Raw genomic sequence first — 22,720 nt, forward strand, 5'->3', positions numbered from 1 at the left:
TTTGTTAGTCTATTTGGGGATTTCTTGTGTGAGAAATATTGGGGGCCTAAAACTTTAATGTAATATTTACTACTTGTTTATTAAGTTGTGAGCCTCATTTATGCATACATGAGAATGCTGACAAAAATGTTGCAATTCTGCTTTGCTCAAATTCCATGATCAATCTAAGCATTGATAGTGGCATGCTATAGAAAGTCTCTCTTTCCTTTCCCATATGTTCTTGGGATGTATTTATAGCTTGTATAATCTGTTATCTAACCTAAAAAGGAACCCATTTGTTTTGTGACCACTTCATAAGCAGGAACATTCCTTACTTCACTTCATCTAACTAGTAAACCTGTTGACATATCATTTTTGCTTATTTTAGCTTGTTTCAACATACGTTGACCAATTAAATTCTGTATTTTGTGTAGTCAATTTAGAATGTCTAGGTAATGGGGCAGAGCCAAGATGGCTGACAGTAGACATGGCTTTCCATAACCTCATCCAATCTTTTCTCAAAGCAACAGCAGATTAAGCCTCTGTACTGGTTTTGGAGTGAAAGAACCCACAGATATTTGGAGTACATTTCCATAAAAAGATTCTTTAGAAGAATGTCAGAAGGCTTCAATTCAGCAGTAGGGACAGGCTGCTGAACCCAGACGACAGCACTTAAGAGCAGACTTCAACCCTTAAAACAATGAGCAAAAAATCAAAAAGAACTCTGATCATAGACAGCTTTTATGGAGAGAGAAAAGAACAAACTTAAAATACAAAGGTTCCTAAAGGCAAATCAATGCAAGATGAAGCCTCAAAGGGAGATATGAGCTAGTTATCATTTCACAAGGCTTTCTTAAAAGATTTCAAAATGGACCTTAAAAGAGAGAAGAAAAATGGGGAAAGGAAATGAGATCTTTGAAAGAAAATAGAGAAAAGGCAAAAAGGAAATTATCTGAAGAAAGCTTCTTAAAATAGATATAATAAAATGGGAAAAGTATTTAACTCCCTAAAAATAAATTTGATGAAATGGAAAAAGCAGATAACTCCTTACAAAATATATATTCTTTTTTCATATGAATTCATTGAATTGAATTTATTGATTCTGATGTGTTCCTTTGCATTCATTGAATTCATTGAAAATTCATTGAATTCATTGAAAAACAGAATTTGTGAAATGGAAAACAAATTCAATGAATAAAATAACTTGTTTAAAAATTCAATTGGTGAAATACAAAAGGAGCTTAAAAAGGTAACTAAAGAAAATAATACACTAACAACTAGAGTATAACAAATGGGAGTGAATGATTCAATAAGACTTCAAGAATCAGTCAAACAAAAATTTTAAAAAATGAACAATATAGAAGAAAATGTGAAATACCTCATTGGGAAAACAAGTGATCTGGAAAATAGATCCAGGAGAGAGACAAAGTAAAGATTATTGAACTTCCTGAAAGCCATAATGAAAAAAAGAGCCTAGATATCATCTTTCAGGAAATCATCAATAAAAACTGCCCTGATGGCCAAGAACCAGAATGAAAGGTTGCATTGAAAGAATTCACTGATCACCTCCTGAAAGATACCCCAAAACCAAACCTCCGACAAATATAGTAGCTAAATTTCAGAATTATTAGATCAAGGAAACAATATTGCAAGCATTCAGAAAGAAACAATTCAAATATCCAGGAGCCACAATCAGATTACCAGGGCCTAGCAGTTTCCACCTTAAATGATTGAAGGGCCTGGAATCTCATATATCCTGAAAGGCAAAGGAATTTGAATTGTAGCCAAGAACAAATTATGCAACTAAGTTGAGCATTATCTTTCAGGTAAGAAGATGGGCATTCAATGACACAGGTTAATTTCATTTATTTCTGATGAAAATACCAGAGCTGAACAAAAAAACTGACTTCCAAATACAGAATTCAAGAGAAGCATAAAAAGGTAAAAGGAAAGAACTGTTGAGAACTATATTCCAGTTATGAATATACTTAGAGATTGTGGGTATAATTTAATTTAATTATGATAATATGAAAAAGAAACTACAGGTGATTGTACTAGAAAAAGAGGAAAATGGAGGTAAAATGAAGGAAATTACCTCTTATGAAGTGGAAAAGATGACATAATTGAGGGAAAGAAGGAAGGAGGATGAACATTTTGTGAATCTTACTCTCATCAGATTTGACACAAAGAGACACAAATATCACTCATATTTTGTTTCAAAGAGAAACTTGTGTCACCTTATAGAGAAGTGAGAAGGCAAAGGGGAAAGGAAAGTGGAAGACTAATAGAAGGAAAAACAGAAGTAGTAGGGAAAAGATATAAAAAAGAGGGAAAATCTATTTTTTAGTTTCAAAAATGAAAAGGGAGAGCTTTCCAGCAATGAAGAGGAAATTAAGGCAATAAATAGGAGTTATTTTGCCCAACTGGTCTGTCAATAAATTTGATAATCTAAGTAAAATGGAGGCATATTTTCTATTGGGCCTATATCCCAAAGAGTTCTTAAAGGAGGGAAAGGACCCACACATGCAATAATGTCTGTGTCAGCCCTTTTTGTAATGGCAAAAAAAAAAAACCCTAAAAACTGACTGGATGCCCATCAGTTAGGAATGGCTGAATAAGTTATGGTATATGAATGTTGTGGAATATTATTGTTCTATAAGAAATGATCAATGGGATGATTTTGGAAGGGCCTGGAATCACATCAACTGATGCTAAGTGAAATAAATGAGCACAACCAGTAATTCATTCTACACAGTAATGGCAAGATTATCTGATGATGAATTCTGATTGATGTGGTTCTTCTTAGAAAAGTGCCATTTACTCAAAGCTCTGTCTCTTTAATTGTACATTAGACAATTTTAATCTCTACATTAATGATACTTCAAGATGGGCTTGTAATGTATGACCACTATCTGCAAGGGACCCAAAAAGAGAGAGTACCTGAGGTTGAATATTTTTCTATAGCTCCCCAAAAGATATTAGCCCTGCAAGGTTGGACTTTCCTTGCTACCCCCACTGATATACTCTAAGCCTGAGGTAAATCTTTTCAATATTGCTAATTATACCTTGATTTACTCCAAATTATTTTAAAGTAAAGTTCTATAATCTATGAGGTGCTGTTTAAATTTATAAAACCTATCTAAATTTGTAAGCTCCAAACTTCACAAATTTTATTTTAATAAAATTATATGGTCACAAGTTTAATTTTTTATACACAGGCAACTGTTTTTATTCCTTTTTCCTCTATTTTCTTTACTTCCATTTTGTAAACATCAGGGAAATTCTGCAGTGGAATTGCTAATTCCTCATTTTTAGCCATTTAGCCATCTAACTAATTTTAAAACTTCCTGATAGCAGGTTTTTTCCCCTTTACATTCTTTTATCAAATTGTAATTAAATAATTTTGGTCATTAGTAGAGAAATCCCTTACAACAATTAGTTGAGGGGGGAACTTTCAATAACAATTAGTTGAGGGGGGAACTTTCAATAGTACACAATGGGCAAGGAATCCTTCTAGAGAATTCTATGGTCTGTTCAGGAGAGATGGGAATAGTCATAAGATGATAAATTTATCCTCCTAGAGTCCCATTAGAACAAGATGAATTCCTTGTGAAGGAAAGAGTAAAGATAGAGACATTAAGTTGTGTAAAGTTTGAGAATGGTTGGAGAATACAAAGAGCTTGGGGTATTATTTTGGTCAAAATATGAAACTTTTGTTTTCTTACGAAGTTACAGAATTTTGTTGAATTATCTCCCCAAAACAACTTATACCAAATGAGTTATTGATATAGCTAAATTCTTCATCATTCTCAGTTTTTCTTCCTGTGATTATACTTTGGCAAAAATTATAGAGAGATGGAATTAAGGCCTTTAAACCAATTCTAGCTACTAAGGATTTGTTCTAAATACAAAGTGCTTTAAATAGCTGAAGTCAATTGACAAATTATTCTAAAGTAATTTGTATTGTTACTAAATTACATGTTTTAGTGACAGGATTCTAAAAGCATTAACACAATTAGGAAACAAAATAATTATCTTAGGCTAAGAGCAGAACCCCATCTACACAATGGTCATAAATTCTATACTTAATAGAGCAGACAAGTAAGATGTTGACCTTAAAATCTCTTAGAGAAAAAAAATCAGTACTAAATATTATGTCTGCATAATATTATCTGTGTGTCTGTCTTTTAACCGATGGAAGTAAGTTTAGGAAGAGTGGGTTCTTTACTTCAAATAAAAACAAAAATTTTGCAATTTGGAAAATCTTTAAGAGAAAGGGAACGACATGTCAGTTTGTGTTACACTATTTGTGGTCGGTGCTAACTCATAATTAGCAGGTGTTTCACCTATGACTTTACTTTTAGTGTCATTAACCAACAGAAATAGGTTGGTGAAAAAGGAAAAACAAAAACAAAAAGAACAACACTTTAAAACAAAAGGCTTAAAACAGAATAATTCTCTTTTTCTCTATTTATATCATGGCCACATTGGAAACTGCTGAGATGAAAGACAATTACAGAAATTACAGAAAGAGTACTATTGCATATGGAAGCTTAAAAATTTAAGAATGAGCAAAAAAAGTAAAGAAATCTGGGTCTGTTTGCATTGACAATAAATACAGGGTTTAAAAGTAAAGGATTTGGAGTTTTGAAAAGGAGAGTTCAGAGAAGGTCTTAATCTCAATGATTTTTTTTAAAAAAAGGATTTAAGAATTTTTTAAAAGCAATGGTCTTTGATTGTTGCTTCATTTCCCCCAATCAATGTAATAATATAAAATAAGTTTCATAAAATGCATGTTAATTAATACATTGTTAGAGAAAGGATTATCTCTTTCTATGGTTTAAATAGTCATGCTAAAGGATTAATAATTTAGAAAATTTAAAGGAATTGGTTTGATTCTTTGGGTAACAAGCAGTAATGGGAATTTGGAAGTGTCACCATGATTTAAAAAAAATAAGCCAACTAAAAATAATGAAACCTTATACAAACTAAAGTTTAGTTATTGCTAATAGTCATTGTGTGGTTGAAAATACTGTAATGTTAGCAAGGTTGAGGTAGTAAGTAAGTTCAAACCAGTAATTCTATTTTCCAAGGAAACAAAAATATTTACACCTGTCTCCCAGGGTTATTGGGAGAAACACAAAGTTGTGAAGTGCTCAATAACACCTGGCTTTATGTAAAAGATGGACACTATGCTAACAAGACAATGGAGAAAATGCTATCCCATTTATAGGTACTTTTTCCCAACCAGTATGTAATAGTGACAAAATTGAGAAATTATAGAATAAAAGTTTTAAAGCATTCCTAAAAAGCAACTTGGTATCTGAGTGGATTTCCCTGAAGAGAAAACTGACCTTGTAGAATTATCTTCTACTGATAGTTACAATGTACAGACAGAGCTATCCTGTATCATTGCTTACTATTAGCACATGCATTCTGGAGGTTGAGTTATTGAAATCAACTTCTGATGCTATCTTGTATAAACAGGATGACAAAGATGAGACTACCTCTCTTCAACTCATAAGACTCCTCTTACTTTAATATTTTAATATAAGATTTCTTGTTTGTATTTATTCTGTGTCTGTGTCTCTACATTTGCAGAATACCTATGTCATATGTTTTTTTCTGGGAGCAAAATTCTCTTACCTTGAAAAAAATTTTTTTTATTATAGCTTTTTATTTACAAGATATATGCAGGGTGATTTTTCAGCACTGACAATTGCAAAACTTTTTGTTCCAATTTTTCTCCTCCTTCCCCCAACCCCCTCTCCCAGATGGCAGGTAAACCAATACATGTTAAATATGTTAAAGTATGTTAAATACAATATATGTATACATGTCCAAACAGTTATTTTGCTGCACAAGAAGAATCGGACTTCGAAAGAGTGTACAATTAACCTTTGAAGGAAATAAAAAATGAAGGCAGACAAAAATTGAGGGATTGGGAATTCTATGTAGTGGTTCACACTCATTTCCCAGAATTCTTTCATTGGGTGTAGCTGGTTCAATTCATTACTTTTCTATTGGAACTGATTTGGTTCATCTCATTGATGAAGAGGGTCACGTTCATCAGAATTGATCATCATATAGTATTATTGCTGAAGTATATAATAATCTCCCGGTCCTGCTCATTTCACTCAGCATCAGTTCATGTAAGTCTCTCCAGGCCTTTTTGAAATCATCCTGCTGGTCATTTCTTACAGAACAATAATATTCCATAACATTCATATATCACAATTTATTCAGTCATTCGTAAATTAATGGGCATCCACTTAGTTTCCATTTTCTGGCCACTACAAAGAGGGCTGCCACAAACATTCTTGCACATACAGGTCCTTTTCACTTCTTTAAGATCTCTTTGGGATATAAGCCCAGTAGTAACACTGCTGGATCAAAGGGTATGCACAGTTTTATAACTTTTTGAGCATAGTTCCAAATCGCTCTCTAGAATGGCTGGATGTGTTCACAATTCCACCAATAAAGTATCAGTGTCCCAGTTTTCCCACATCTCCTCCAACATTCAGTATTATCTTTTCCTGTCCTCCTAGCCAATCAAAGAGCTGTGTAGTGGTATGTAGTGGTATCTCAGAGTTGTCTTAATTTGCATTTCTCTGATTAATAATGACTTGGAGTATCTTTTCATATGGCTAGAAATAGTTTCAATTTCTTCATCTGAAAATTGTCTGCTTATATCCTTTGACCATTTATCAATTGGAGAATGACTTGATTTCTTATAAATTAGAGTCAATTCTCTATATATTTTGGAAATGAGGAATTCACCAGAACCTTTGACTGTAAAAATGTTTTCCCAGTTATTGCTTGCCTTCTAATCTTGTTTGTATTAGTTTTGTTTCTACAAAACCTTTTTAATTTGATATAATCGAAATTTTCTATTTTGTGATTAATAATGATCTCTAGATCTTCTTTGGTCATAAATTCCTTCCTGCTCCACAGATCTGAGAGATAAACTATTCTATGTTCTTCTAATTTATTTATAATCTCATTCTTTATGCCTGGGTCATGGATCCATTTTGACCTTATCTTGGTGTATGGTGTTAAGTGTGGGTCAATGCCTAGCTTCTGCCATAACAATTTCCATTTTTCCCAGCAGTTTTTGTCAAATAGTGAATTCTTATCCCAAAAGCTGGGGTCTTTGGGTTTGTCAGAACTAGATTATTAAAATTATTGACTATTTTGTCCTTTGAAACTAACCTATTCCCCTAATCAACTAGTCTATTTCTTAGCCAATACCAAATGGTTTTGGTAACCACTGCTTTATAATATAATTTTAGATCTGATACAGCTAGGCCACCTTCATTTGATTTTTTTTCATTAGTTGCCTTGAAATTTGTGACCTTTTGTTTTTCCATATGGACTTTGTCATTTTTTCTAGGTCATTAAAAATAGTTTTTTGGGAATCTGATTGGTAGTGTTAAATAAATAGATTAGTTAAGGTAGTATTGACATCTTTATTATATTTGCTCGCCCTATCTGAGAGCATTTAAAATTTTTTCAATTGGTTAGATCTGAATTTATATGTGTGGAAAGCATTTTGTAGTTTAGCTCACATAGTTCCTGATTTTGCCTTGGCAGATAGATTCCCAAATATTTTATACTATTGGTAGTTACTTTAAATGGAATTTCTCTTTGTAACTGTTCAATTTTGTAAATGATATATAAGAATGCTGATGACTTTTGTGGGTTTATTTTGTATCTTGCAACTTTGCTAAAGGTGTGGATTATTTCTAATAGCTTTATAGTAGAATCCCTGGGGTTCTCTAAGTATACCATCATATCATCAGCAAAGAGTGATAATTTGGTTTCTTCATTAACTACTCGAATTCCTTTAATCTCTTTCTCAACTCTTATTGCTGAAGCTAGCATTTTTAATACAATACTGAATCATAATAGTGAGCAACCTTATTTCACTCGATCTTATCGCGAATGGTTGCAGTTTATCCTCATTACATATGATGCTTACTGATTCTTTTAAATAGATGCTACTTTTTATTTTAAGGAAAAGTCCATTTATTCCTATACTCTCAAGTGTTTTTAATAGAAATGGATGTTGAATTTTATCAAATGCTTTTTCCTGCAATTATTGAGATGATCATATGGTTTTTGTTAATTTGATTATTGATATGGTCAATTATGCTAATAGTTTTTCTAATATTGAACCAGCCCTGTATTCCTGGTATCAATCCTACTTGGTGATGGTGTATTATTCTGGGGATGATTTTCTGTAGTCCTTTTGCTAATATCTTATTTAAGATTTTAGCATCAATATTTTTTAGGGAGGTTGGGCTATAATTTTCTTTCTCTGTTTTCAACCTATCTGGTTTAGGTATCTGTACTACCTCTGTGTCATAAAAGGAATTTGGTAGGAATTCTTCATTCCCTATTTTTTCAGGTAGTTTATATACAATTGGGCCTAATTGTACTTTAAATGTTTGGTAGATTCACATGTAAATCCATCTGGTCCTGGGGATTTTTTCCTATGATAGCTTGTTCTATTTCTTTTTCTGAAATGGGACTATTTAAGTAATTTACTTCATCCTCTGTTAATCTGGGAAGCCTATATTTTTGGAGGTAGTTATCCATTTCACTTAGGTTATCAAATTTATTGGCATAAATTGGGCAAAGTAACTCATTATTTCTCTTATTTCCTCTTCATTGGTCGAAAGTTCTCCCTTTTCATTTTTAAAACAAACAATTTGATTTTCTTTTCTTTTTCTAATCAGATTTACCAAATATTTATCTATTTTATTGTTTTTCATAAAACTAGCTTTTAGTTTTATTTATTAATTCAATAGCTTTTTTTTACTTTCAATATTATTAATTTCTCCTTCTAATTTTAGAATTTCAAGTTTAGTATTTTATTGAGGGTTTTTAATTTGGTCTTTTTCTATCTTTTTAAATTGCAAGCCCAATTCATTGATCTTCTCTTTCTCTATTTTATTCAAATAAGCCTCTAAAGATATAAAATTTTCCCTTATTACTGCTTTGACCACATCTGACAGATTTTAGTATGATGTCTCATTGTTGTCATTTTCTTGGGTGAAATTATTAATCATGTCTATAATTTGCTGTTTCACCCAATCATTCTTTAAGATGAGATTATTTAGTATCCAATTTTTTTTGGTCTATTTACTCCTAGCTTTTTGGTGAAAGTAGATTTTATTGCATCATGATCTGAAAAGAATGCATTTACTATTTCTGTCTTCCTCTATTTAATTTTGAGGTCTTTATATGATCAATTATATGATCATATTTTTGTATATATGATCAATTTTTATATAGGGTCCATGGACTTCTGAGAAGAAAGTATACTCCTTTCTGTCTCCATTGAGTTTTCTCCAAAGATCTATTATACCTATTTTTTTCTAATATTCTATTTCTCTCTTTAATTTCTTTCTTATTTGTTTTGTGGTTTGATTTATCAAATTCTGAGAATACAAGGTTGAGATCTCCCACTATTATAGTTTTGCTATCTATTTCTTCTTGAAACTCTCTTAACTTCTCCTTTAGGAAGTTAGATGCTATACCAGTTGGTGCATATATCTTTAGTATTGATATTGTTTCATTGTCTATGCTACCCTTTAGCAAGATATAGTTTCCTTCCTTATCTCTTTTAATTAGATCAATTTTTACTTTTGCTTGATCTGAAATAAGGATGGCTACCTCTGCTTTTTTGCCTTCACCTGAAGCATAATAGATTCTGCTCCAGTCTTTTACCTTTACTCTGTATGTATCTCCCTGCCTTAAATGTGTTTCCTGTAAACAACATATTGTAGGGTTCTGGCTTTTGGTCCAGTCTGCTATCTGTTTCTGCTTTATGGGAGAGTTCCTCCCATTCACATTTACAGTTAAAATTACTAATTCTGTATTTCCTGTCATCTTATTATCCCCAGATTATATTTTTCTTTTTCCTACCCTTACCTTCTACCCTTCCCCAGTATTAAACTTATGGGCACCGCTTGCTTCACACAGCTCTCCCTCTTTAGAATCCCTCCCACCCCCTTTGGATCCCTTCCCCTTTCTTGTACCTCTCCCTTATTACTCTTATATTTTTCCCTTTTCCTCTCCCATATTTTAATGAGGTAGGAGGTTTCTCTTTAAACAAAATATGTCAATTATTTTCTCTTTAAGCCAAATCTGATGAGAGTAAGTTTCACACAATGTTCCTCCCCCTCTCCAAATTCCCTCAGATATGATAGGTTTCCTTTGTCTCTTCATGCGATGTATCTGTTTTTATCTACTCTTTCCCCCTTTTTTGATACTACCCCCTTTCCATTTTTACTTCCCTTTTAATGTTATGTCAGTAAAATCAAATTATACATGTAGTCTATGTATACCCATAACAAAAATACATTTCTTAAGAGTTATTTTTATCTTTTTCTGCTTCTCTTGAGTCCTATCCTTAGAAACAAATGGAATTCATCTGTTTCATTAAATGTCCACCTTCTTCCCTGGAAGAAAATGCTCAGCTTAGCTGGGTAGTTTATTTTTGGCTGCATTCCAAGTTTTTTTGCCTTTTAGAATATCAGATTCCAGGCCCTTTGATCTTTTAATGTGGAAGCAACTAGATCTTGAATGATCCTTATTGTGGCTCCTTGGTATTTGAATTGTTTCTTCTGGCTGCTTGTATTATTTTTTGCTTAGTCTGATAGTTCTGAAATTTAGCCACAATATTCCTTGGAGTTTTTATTTTAGGGTCTTTTTTTTAGAAGGTGTTCATTGAATTCTTTCAATGCCTATTTTACCTTCTGATTCTATTACATATGGGCAGTTCTCTTTGATGATTTCCTGTAAAATAGTATCTAGGCTCTTTTTTTCTATCATAATTTTCAGGAAGCTCAATAATCCTCAGATTATTTCTCCTAGATCTATTTTCCAGTTTTGTTGTTTTTCCAAGTAAACATTTAACATTTTTTCTATTTTTCTTTTTTTTTTTTTTGTTTTGCTTGATTGATTCTTGATGTCTCAATGAATCATTGATTTCTATTTGTTCATTTCTGATTTCTAATGAGTTATTTCCTTTTTTTTCTACTTCTTTTTTGTATTTGTCCAATTGAGGTTTTAAATGATTTGTTTTGCTCTATGGGGTTTTTTCCATTTCACTAATTTTTTTTTTTACTGAGCTATTTTCTTTTTCCAATTCACAAATCCTACTTTATTTGTACTCTCAGAGACAGAAGTCCCATTGATTATCTGTTCAGACATAAGAAACCCATGCTACATGATGGAAACATTCAGTTTGCTGGATGTTGATAGTTATTTCTTCTGTATAATCTTCCTGTTTTTTTTTTTTTTTTTTTTTGTTGTTAAATGAGAGATTGCAAGTTATAACAACTGTGGGTATGTCACCTTAATTAAAAAATACTTTGATAATTATATTATTATATCATTATATATATATACATAATATATATAATATATTGTATTTTATTTTATGCATTTTATATAATTCCAGGCACAGTCTCAGAAGTTTCATCTAACTTCTAAATGGACTTATCACACATAATATTAGTAATCTTTGATCTAGGGAGTCTATAAGATCTTTAGGATCTTCTCACCATATGGAAGGATTATTAGTGAATCTATTAACAGAATTATTAAATTGAAGAGGATGATAAAATGGATATAGGTTTATAAATGTGATATTTTTAGCATTATGAACTCATTTAACACAAGGAATCTGTGATGCAAGCAGATCAAGTAGTAGCATTGCCCTTTTACAGATACAATGCCATGGTTGAAGGCAGCTATGTAACTTTTAAGTGATCACATAAAGAGTGTCAGAACGCAGATTTGTAACTAGTAACCCTTGATTGCAAGACTGACATGAAAGCTCCTTGAGATTTTTGTGCTCAGGCAAATCTGAGTTTGTGGCTCATAAAAAAGATGATTGTCTTCATATTCTTCAATATTGATAATGATGTAAATTCTCTAGCAATTTCAAATGATATTTACTCCCCAATCTGAGAATCCAGTATGACATTTTATAAATCATGATTAGCTTAACAAGCTAGAATTGTTCTGCAAAGAAATCCAGTTGTATGTATTTCATAATCATCTATTTCACATAATTTCATGCTCTTCCTTGGTCACAGGTTTTGCCACTATGAACTGAAGAGTCAGACTGACAGACAAGCCATTCTTCAATAGAGAACTAATTCCAAGAATGGTAAAATTTATTGTGGGTAGCAGAAGGTAGCACGTTGGGATAATTCCATCCTCCTAAATTCTGATTCAATTTTCCTCAGTTCAAATATCCATCTCTCTTTATACTCTGACAAGTTACATCCCAAAACATAGATTTTTGATACATCTCTTTAAGGAAGACATCAGGCATAGGACAAAGGTGCTATAAAGAATAGATCAAAAATATACTTGACCAAACACTCAGCAGTTCTTGGCCCTGTGAAAACCTGGTTTTAGAATCCAGATAGTTTAAAAAAATATGAATGATCTCCAGTTATGGGAATCAAGAAGCTTTTATTCTTCAAAAGAGCTAAGAAATTTTTAAAAATAATTACAATGCAAAATTGAGAAGGAAAAATGCATAGGAGGAGAAACTGCTCAGAGAGATGTGTGAAAGAAATTTCACTCTTGATAGGCAAGATCAGGAATGGTTTGGGGCATTTTGAAAGTTGTAGAAAGGTTTTTAGATGGTGGGTAAGATTTCAACAGGCAGAAAATTATGTTTAGGGCTGCACTTATCTTATGTGTTATGTGAACAAATACATTAGGAGCAGAGCTTGACAGGACAAATTTGAGAAAAAACTTCCTCATGGGTTTTTTCTAACACCTGGGAACTACAGCTCTTACATGCCATATTCTTCTTGTTAATTTATCTGATGGCTCTGATAGGGAACCTGCTCATCTTCATACTCATCACTGTAGATGCCCACCTCAACACCCCCATGGACTTCTTCCTGAAGAATCTGTCCTGTTTAGATCTTTACTTTATTTCTGTCACTGTCCCTAAGGCTATTGAAAATGTCCTAAGCAGAAGTTGTTCCATCTCTTTCTTTGGGTGTGTGTTACAGATTTATTTTTTAGTAATTTTATTTGTAGGATCAGAAATTTTTCTCCTCACAATAGTGATGTCTTATGACTGCTATGTGGCCATCTGACAACCTTTGAACTATGAAACCATAATGAACAAAGGATTTTGTGTGAAAATAGAAACTCTTTCTTGGATCACTGGAGGAATTTTGGGCACCATGTATTTTAGCAGCACATTTTCTTTACCATTTTGTGGCTCCAAGGAGATCCCTCAGTTCTTCTGTGATATTCCTTTCTTACTAAGGATCTCTTGTGCTGAGAAACACATTGCAGTTGATGTGAGTGGGGTTATTGGGATTTGTTTAGGGGTTTTCTGTGTTATCTCCATAGCCATTTCTTATGGTCACATCCTCTTGACTGTATTGAAGATTTCCACTATAGAAGGTTGTCCAAAAGCTTTTTCTACTTCTTTGCCCCATCTCATTGTTCTCATGATTTTCATCACAACTGCAGCCATGTCTTATTTAAAGCCACCCTTAGACTCTGATTCAGCTTTGGATCTATTGTTATTATGTTCCATTCAGTGGTGCCTCCAACCTTGAACCCTATGATATGAACAGACAGTATTCAGATGAAGAAATTGAAACCATTTCTAGTCATATGAAAAGGCTTTTGAAATCACTATTGAGCAGAGAAATACAAATTAAGAAAACTTTGAGATATCACTACATACCTCTCAGATTGGTTAAGATGACAAGAAAATATAATGATGAACATTGGAGGGGATATGGGAAAACTGGGATACATACATTGTTGGTGGAATTGTGAACAGATCCAAGTATTCTGTAGAGCAATCTAGAACTATGCCCAAAGGGTTATCAAAGTGTGCATATGCTTTGATGTTGGAATACATGGGAGAGCTGCTGGAATACATGGGAGCCACCTGATAGTTGCTGCTGGAGGTCCAACCCAGAATGGCTCCTCTCTTGTGAGAGGATGATACAAGGAGACTGAGAGGCAGTTGCTATTCTCTGACCTCTCTGACTGAGAGGCCGCTGCATAGTCTGACCTCTCTCCTCTTCCCTCTGCCTCCAATTTATTTTGTTTCCCAGTCCGCAACACCTGTGTCAGCAAAGGCTGCCTTACAACCCCTTCTGATGTTATGCTTCACAGCTGTGGAGGCTCTCAGAGAATTGACCTGTCCCTTAACACTTTGACCCAGCAGTATTTCTATTGGGCCTATATCCCAAAGATATCTTAAAGGAGGGAAAGGGACCCACATGTGCCAAAATGTTTGTGGCAGCCTTTTTTGTAGTGATAAGAAACAAGAAACTGAATGGATGCCCATCAATTGGAGAATGGCTGAATAAGCTGTGGTATATGAATGTTATGGAATATTATTGTTCTATAAGAAATGATCTGAAGTATGATTTCAGAGATGTCTGAAGAGATTTATATGAACTGATATTAAGTGAAATGAGCAGAACCAGTAGATCATTGTACTTGACAACATCAATATTATACAATAATGAATTCTGGCAGATGTGATCTTTCCAACAATGATCGAGGTCAATTCTGATGATCTTGTGATGAAGAGAGTCATCCACACCCTGAGATAGGACTCTGGGAACTGAGTGTGGATTACAACATACTTTTTTGTTATGGTTTGCTTGAATTTTATTTTCTTCTCATTTTTTGATCTGATTTTTCTTGTTCAGCAAGATAATTATATAAATACATATACCTATTTTGGATTTAACATATTTTTACTATGATTAAAATATATTGAATTACATGCCATCTAGCTGAGGAGGTGGGAGGAAGGGGAGAAAATTGGAACACAAGTTTTTGCAAATATCAATGTTGAAAATTTTTTTCTTGCATGTGTTTTGAAAAAAAAAACTTCAATAAAAAAGAATACTGGATTTAAGAGAAAGTACACAATTTTTCCATTGGTAACATAAGGAACATTCTGATGTTCCGACATACTAGTTCTGACTAGTATGTCACCCCAGATATGCTTATGTTGACTTGTGTTTTCATGTTGCTTTTGCAATTTTGATGTTCATAAATATCATTCCTTTCTTCATTATTTATAGTGACAAATTCTATGGCATTGTTAATGATATTCACAACCTAGGATGTATACCCAAGAGTAGACTTTGATGTTTTATCAATATGAATAGCTCAGCTTCTTCAAATTGTCATATTGATATTAGTAGCACAGATTTAATAGGTTTCTGATAATTTAAATGAATGAATGTGCTTGCCATGCACAAAGTACTACAACTGGTGATAATGAAGAAAGTTCTTGCTTATCAGAGAGCTTAGATTCTAACAGCATACCTGAGAGTGCAGGAACAAAGAGAAGATAGTGCCAAAAATTTCATCATTCAATAGATAGTTTAATTAGATGTGCTTTTAAAATACCTTGTAGAGATTTGCTAGATTAAATGAGCATTTTGATGCAATAATATGAAGGATGAAAGTGTGATTTTTGGCTACTGGAAAAACTGCAATAAGAGAAGAACTGCTAAGACTGAATGCTGACAAGGTAGCTAAAAAGCATCACCAAAGGAACAGGAACTTAAAGAGGTGTTATAAAAACTTAGCTAAGAATATAATGAAGTAGGAGGTTACTTAAAGTAATTATCAACATCTCTTCAATTTTGCCCACATGTGGCCCTGCTTTTCTTACCCATTTAAATTTATAAAGTGACATACAATTTTTCTCTACACATGTTCACACTCTCTTTCATCACTGTGTTCCTTTCAAATTATGACACTTGTTTTGTAATCTTTGTCATTAATAAATTTATGCACCTATAGTTTGATATCAAAAATAAATTTATAATTTATAATGTCTATAAGAATAAATAGGGATAATCCCCAGATAGCCAATCATAACATTTTCCCCAAAGATCTCGAACCACATCTTCACTCACCTGTAGCATGTTTCTATCTAAATCATCTGCTACCATATGAAATTAAATGTAACTATATCTTTGATGCTTCTTTCTTCCTCAGTTTTCATGTTCAATTAGAACCTTAGTTGAAGGTTACAAAACCTTGTTACTTGTTCCACCTAAAACACCTCATCCTCATACTTATTTATATTATTATTATCCTAGTATGTGTTAAGCAATAAGCAATAATGTTAACATGTATGAATAAATACTTCAAGGTTTAGAAGATCTTTACCTTATTACAACTTTATTAGTGTTTTGTACAAATATATACACTGACCTAGATACACATAGATAAGAGAGATAGAGAGAGAAAGAGAAATAAAGAGATAGAAAGGAAAACCAAGACTCAGGAAAAAAAGCACTTTTTCAAGGATTACGCCATTATCAAGTAATAGAGTTACCTTCTTGGAGTATTAAAATAATCTCAATATCTCTTCTTTTTTTTTTTCCTTCCCATCATCCTTGGTTTTGCAACTAGATTGTACTTCCCTGTACATTCACTTGCTAATGTTATTCCTCTCTTTAACACATTTCAATAGTTCCATATCACCTACCATTTAAAGTTCATTTCTCCTTGTATTGAAATACTTTTCCATATCTTTGTATTTATCCCCATGTATTCTGTGTGTTAGGCCAAATTAACTACTAGCTTTTCTCTTTAAATTTCCTAAACTTGCTTTTTCTAATAATGTTCCCTATCCTTAGAATACACTGTCTTCCTAACCTAGCTACACTAAATTCCTAATCATCATTCTTTGAAAGACATTTCAAGTGTCACCTTCTCCACAGTTCTTCCCAGAATCTTTTCCCCTCACTCAATATATATTGACTTGTCATTCTTTAGACTTCACACATTATTTTGTTAGCTTCTCTCAGGGGAGGGAAATAAGTGTTTATATAATCCTTTACCACATGCCAGATACTGTGTTAAGTACCTTTTATTGATTAAATACTGTCTCACCTAATCTTTATAACAACCTCACAAAATAAGAACTATTATAAGTATCCCCACTTTACAGCTGAGATACTGAAGCACACAGAGCTTAAGTGACTTGCCCAGAGTCACACACTTGGTGAATTTCTGAGGCTAGATTTGAACTCAGGTCTTCTTGATTCAGAAAGCACTCTAATCACTGCACTACTAGTTGACTCTAAATATTGATGGGCATTTGCGACTTGTTCTAGATATCATTCCTTTTCACCCTGATTCACACAAACACAAACAGATTTAAGCTTATACTTTTCATTCAATTGGAATTCTGAGTATGTAATACATTTTATTTATAAGTGTTATATAAATGACAAGAACACTGACAGCAATGCCTGCTTGCAAGTCAATAAATGTGGCTGCTGCTACTTAGTCAATGTAAAAATCTAGTAAATGCAAGTTTACTATGGTTTAGACTTAAAGGGATCTACTGGGAATTTCATCAAAAAGACCAACTTAACTAAGTTTTATTTCCCAGTTAACCAAGGAAACAATGCTAACATAACAAACAAGAAATTACTCCCATTTAACTAATTACCTGAGGTGGCAAGGATATTTTGGAAATATTATTCTTACTACGATCACTGTTTTAAACTCTTGGTTGGGTCTGAATTTAATATTTTAAGTTTTTTTTTTTAATATTTGTGGCTGTTATATAATTTAATGAAGTTTTCATTTAAGTGGTAATATATAGAAATGATTTGCGTAGATTTATTTTATATCTTGCAACTTTGTGAAATTGTTAATGTTTCTACTGGTTTTTTAGTTGAATATAGGGTTCTCTAAATATGCTATCATATCATTGATAAAAGTGATAGTTTTGTTTCTTCCTTGCATAAACTTATTCTTTTAATTTCTTTTTCTTGCATTATTGTTATAATTAACCCATCTAGTACAATATTGAATAATAATGATGATAATGGACACCCTTACTTTACACGAACCTTTTTGGAAAGGCATCTAGTAGGGGCATCTAATAGAAAGGCAAGATGGTGAAGAGAAGACATGACTTTCTGTGACCTCTTCTGATCTTCTCTCAAACCAACATTAGATTAAGCTTCTAAACTGGTTTTGGAGTCAAAGAATCTACAAATATTTGGAGTACAACACATTCCCAAAACAAGATATCTTGGAAGAATTTCAAAACAGGTTTGTTTTAAACCTGCCGAGTCCAGACTGCAGCACATGGCGACTGGGACAAGGAGCTGGGGCAGGGAGTGAGCATTGAAGCTTCTATGTACCTGGGGATCTTCTGTGAGTCTCTTAGACTACTTAGACTTGATTGCAAGCAGATGTTTTGGCAGATATTCATTTTGGAAAAGGCAAATTGTGAACCATTGTGCCCCAGAAGAATGAGGGACCTAGCTGGGATTACCTAGTACCAGAAATAAATCAGCAGAAATGCCCCAGGGCAAACTAAAGCAGTTGTAGCTCCTTTGCATTGAGCAGACCTCTAGTTTAAAAAAAAATGAGTAAAAAACCAAAAAGAACTCTCACTATTTACAGCTTGTATGGAGAGAGAGAAGAACAGACTTCAAATCCTGAGTTTCCTAATGGCAAAGCAACTCAACATGAAGCCCCAATGAGAGATGAGCTAGTCCCTATTTCACAAGGCTTTTGTGGAAGAATGAATAAAGAATATTAAATGAGAATTAGAAGAAAAATGGGGAAAGGAAAGGAGATCATTGCAAGAAGGAATGAAAAAAGCATATAATGCTCTACAAAATAGATATGAGAAAGACACTGAAAAACAAAATTTGTGAAGTGGAAAAAAATGCAATGAACAAAACAATCCAATTAGCCAATTACAAAAGGAGCTAAAAAAGGTACCTGAAGAAAATAATACACTACAAATTAGAATTGAACAAATGGAAGTGAATGACTCAATGAGACTTCAAAAATCAGTCAAGCAAAAACAACAACAACAAAAAGAAAAAAATAGAAGAAAATATGAAATAACACCTAGGAAAAACAACTGATCTGGAAAATAGATCTAAAGTGGAAAAAAAAGAACCTACACATTTTCTTACAGGAAATCATAAAGGAAAACTGCTCTGATATTTTAGAATCAGAAAATAAAATAACCATTGAAAGAATGCACAGATCACCTCCTGAAAGAGACCCCTAAAATTAAATCCCCAAGGAATATCATGAACAAATTTCAGAACTATTGCACCAAGGAAAAGATATTGCAATCAGCCAGAAAGAAACAATTTAAATACCAAAGAGCTACAATTAGGATTACTCAGGACCTAGCAGCTTCCACTTTAAAGGATAAAAGGGCCTAGAATCTGATATTCTAAAAGGCAATCCTGGATTACAGTCAAGAATAAGCTATCCAGCTAAAATGAGCTATTATCTTTTAGGGAAGAAGATAAATATCCAATGATATAGGTGAATTTTACCTATTTGTAATGAAAAGACCAGAAATGAACAAAAATTTGATCTCTAAACATAGAATTCAAGAGAAGCATAAAAAATAAAAAGGAAATCTCTTGAGAACTATATTTCTCTTATAGGTATACTTAGAGAATGTGGGTATAATGTGGTTTTATTATGATAATATGAAAAATAAATTAGAGAAGGAAAGGGGATTATACTGGAAAAAGAAGAAAAAGGAGTTAAAATAAGAAAAAATACATATCACAAAGAGGCAAAGAAAGCCTATTATAATTGAGGGAAAGAGGGGAGTGGGGTAGCTTTGTGTGAATCTTACTCTCATCAGATTTGGCTCAATGAAAAATATGAGACAAATTTGGATTCACTGGGAAACTTCTCTTACCTTTTGGGAAGTGGGAGGTGAAAGGGGAAAAGAAAACAAAAGACTAATAGATGGAAAAACAGAAGTATTAGAGGAAAAATGTAAAAAAGAGAGAGGGGCTGTAAAGGGGCAAGACGGCTTGAAGGAGTTGGTCATCAAAAGCAAAATACTGTGGAGGAGGGAAAGGGGAAAGGAAGAACAAAAACATAACTTATGGTAAAGAAGATGGCAGGAAATACAAAATTAGTTATTTTAATTGTGAATGTGAATGGGATGAACTCTCCCATAAAATGGAAGTGGATAGCAGACTGGATTAAAAGCCAGAATCCTACAATATGTTGTTTGCAAGAAATACATTTAAAATAGTGACATATACAGAGTGAAGGTAAAAGGCTGGATCAGAGCCTATTATGCTTCAGGTGAAGTTAAAAAAAAAAAAAACAAGTGTAGCAATCCTGATCTCAGATCAAATAAAAGCAAAAATAGATTTAATTAAAAGAGATAAGGAAGAAAACTATATTTTACTAAAAGGTACCATAGATAATGAAGCAATATCAATATTAACATATATGCACCAAGTGGTATAGCATGCAGATTTCTAGAGAAGTTAAAAGAGATGCAAGAAGAAATAGAGTGCAAAACAATACTAGTGAGGGACCTCAAACTTGCTCTCTTAGAACTAGATAAATCAAATCACAAAATAAATAAGAAAGAAGTTAATGAGGTAAACAAAATGTTAGAAAATTTAGGTATGATAGATCTTTGGAGAAAATTGAATGGAGACAGAAAGGAGTTTGCTTTTTTCTCAGCAGTTCATGGAACTTATACAAAAATTCACTATATATTAGATCTTAAAAACCTCAAAATCAAATGCAGGAAGGCAGGAATAGTAAATGTATTTTTTTTTCAGATCATGATGCAATAAAAATCACATGCAATATAAGGCCAGGAGAAAATATACCAAAAGTTAATTGAAAATTAAATAGTCTAATTCTAAACAATGAATGGGTAAAATAGTGAATTATAGGCACAATCAATAATTTCATCCAAGATTGATGGATGATAATAATGAGATAATATATCAAAATTTGTGCGATGCATCCAATGTGGTTATAAGGAGAAATTTTATATCTCTAGATGCTTACTTGCCAAAAATAGAGAAAGAGAAGATCAATAAATTGGGCTTACAACAAAAAAAGCTAGAAAAAGAAGATATCAAAAACCCTCAATTAAATACCAAATTTGAAATTCTGAAAATAAAAGGGGAGATTAATAAAATTGAAATTAAGAAAACTATTGAATTAATAAATAAAACTAAGAGTTGGTTTTATGAAAAAAACAACAAAATAGATAAACATTTAGTTAATGTGATTAAAAAAGAAAAAAAAGAAAATCAAATTGTCTTATAAATAAAAAGGGAGAACTTTCCATCAATAAAGAAGAAATTAGAATAACTGGGAGTTATTTTGCTCAACAATATGTCAATTAATCTGATAATCTAAGTGAAATGGAACAATATCTACAAAAATATCATAGCCTAAATTAACAGAAAAGAAAATAAATTATTTCAGTAGTTCCATTTTAGAAAAAGAAACAGAACAATTTTTAATCAACTCCCTAAGAAAAAATCCCCAGCACGAGAAGGATTTACATATAAATTCTACCAAATATTCAAAGAACAATTAATTCTAATACTATATAAATTATTTGAAAAAATAGGAAAAGAAGGAGTCTTACTAAACTCCTTTTTTGACACAGATATGGTACTGATAGGTAAACCAGGTAGGGTGAAAATAGTGAAAGAAAATTATAAACCAATTTCCCTAATGAATATTGATACAAAAATCTTAAATAAAATATTACTAGTGATATTGCAGAAAGTCATCCCCAGGATAATGTACTATGACCAAGTAGAAATTATACCAGAAATACAGGGCTGGTTCAATATTAGGAAAACTATTAGAATAATCAACAATATCAATAACCAAACTAACAAAAACCATATGATTATCTCAATAGATGCAGGAAAAGCGTTTGATAAAATCCAACACTCATTCCTATTAAAAATACTACAGACTATAGGAATAGATGGATTTTTTCTTAAAATGATCAGCAGCATCTATTTAAAACCATCATCAAGCATCATATGTAATGGGGACAAACTAGAGCCACTTCCAGTAAGATTAGGAGTGAAACAAGGCTGCCCACTAACACATTTACTATTCAATATTATATTAGAAATGTTAGCTTTGGCATTAAGAGAAGAAAGAGAGATTAAATGAATTAGGGTAAATCATGAGGAAAGCAAATTATTACTTTTTGCAGATGATATAATGGTATACTTAGACAACCCTAGAGAATGAACTAAAAATCTACTAGAGACAATTTACAACTTTAGCAAAATTGTAAGATAAAAATTAAATCCACAGAAGTCATCAACATTTTATATATTACCAAGAAAGTTCAGCAGCAAAGACTTACAAAAAGAAATCCCATTCAAAATAATTGTCGATAGTATAAAATATTTGGGAATCTATCTGCCAAGGATAAGTCAGGAACTATATGAACACAACTACAAAACACTTTCCACATAAATAAAGTCAGATCTAATCAATTGGAAAAATATGAAGTGCTCATGAATAGGCTGAGCGAATATAATAAAAATGACAATATTTCCTAAATTAATGTACTTATTTAGTGCCATACCAATCAAATTCCCAAGAAATTACTTTATAGGTATAGGAAAAGTAGTAATAAAGTTCATCTAGAAGAACAGAAGTTCAAGTTTCAAGGGAATTAATGAAAAAATGCTAATTAATGTAACATAGCTTTGCCAGATCTAAAATTATATTATAAAGCATTGGTCATCAAAACCAAATGGTTTTGGTACTAGCTAAGAAATAGAGAAGTTGATCAGTGGAATAGGTTAGGATCACAGGACAAAATAGTCAATAACTACATCAATCTAGTGTTTGACAAACCCAAAGACCTCAGCTTTTGGGATAAGAAATC

The 22,720-nt window shown here is 32.4% G+C and overlaps 1 pseudogene; it reads left to right on the plus strand.

Moving 5' to 3' along the window:
• The first annotated feature begins 12,610 nt into the window (after window positions 1-12,610).
• Window positions 12,611-22,720, plus strand: part of LOC100927790 — a 186,723-nt pseudogene continuing 176,613 nt past the window's right edge.

The sequence above is a fragment of the Sarcophilus harrisii genome, chromosome 4, assembly GCF_902635505.1.
Source record: "Sarcophilus harrisii chromosome 4, mSarHar1.11, whole genome shotgun sequence".
Lineage (NCBI taxonomy): Eukaryota > Metazoa > Chordata > Mammalia > Dasyuromorphia > Dasyuridae > Sarcophilus > Sarcophilus harrisii.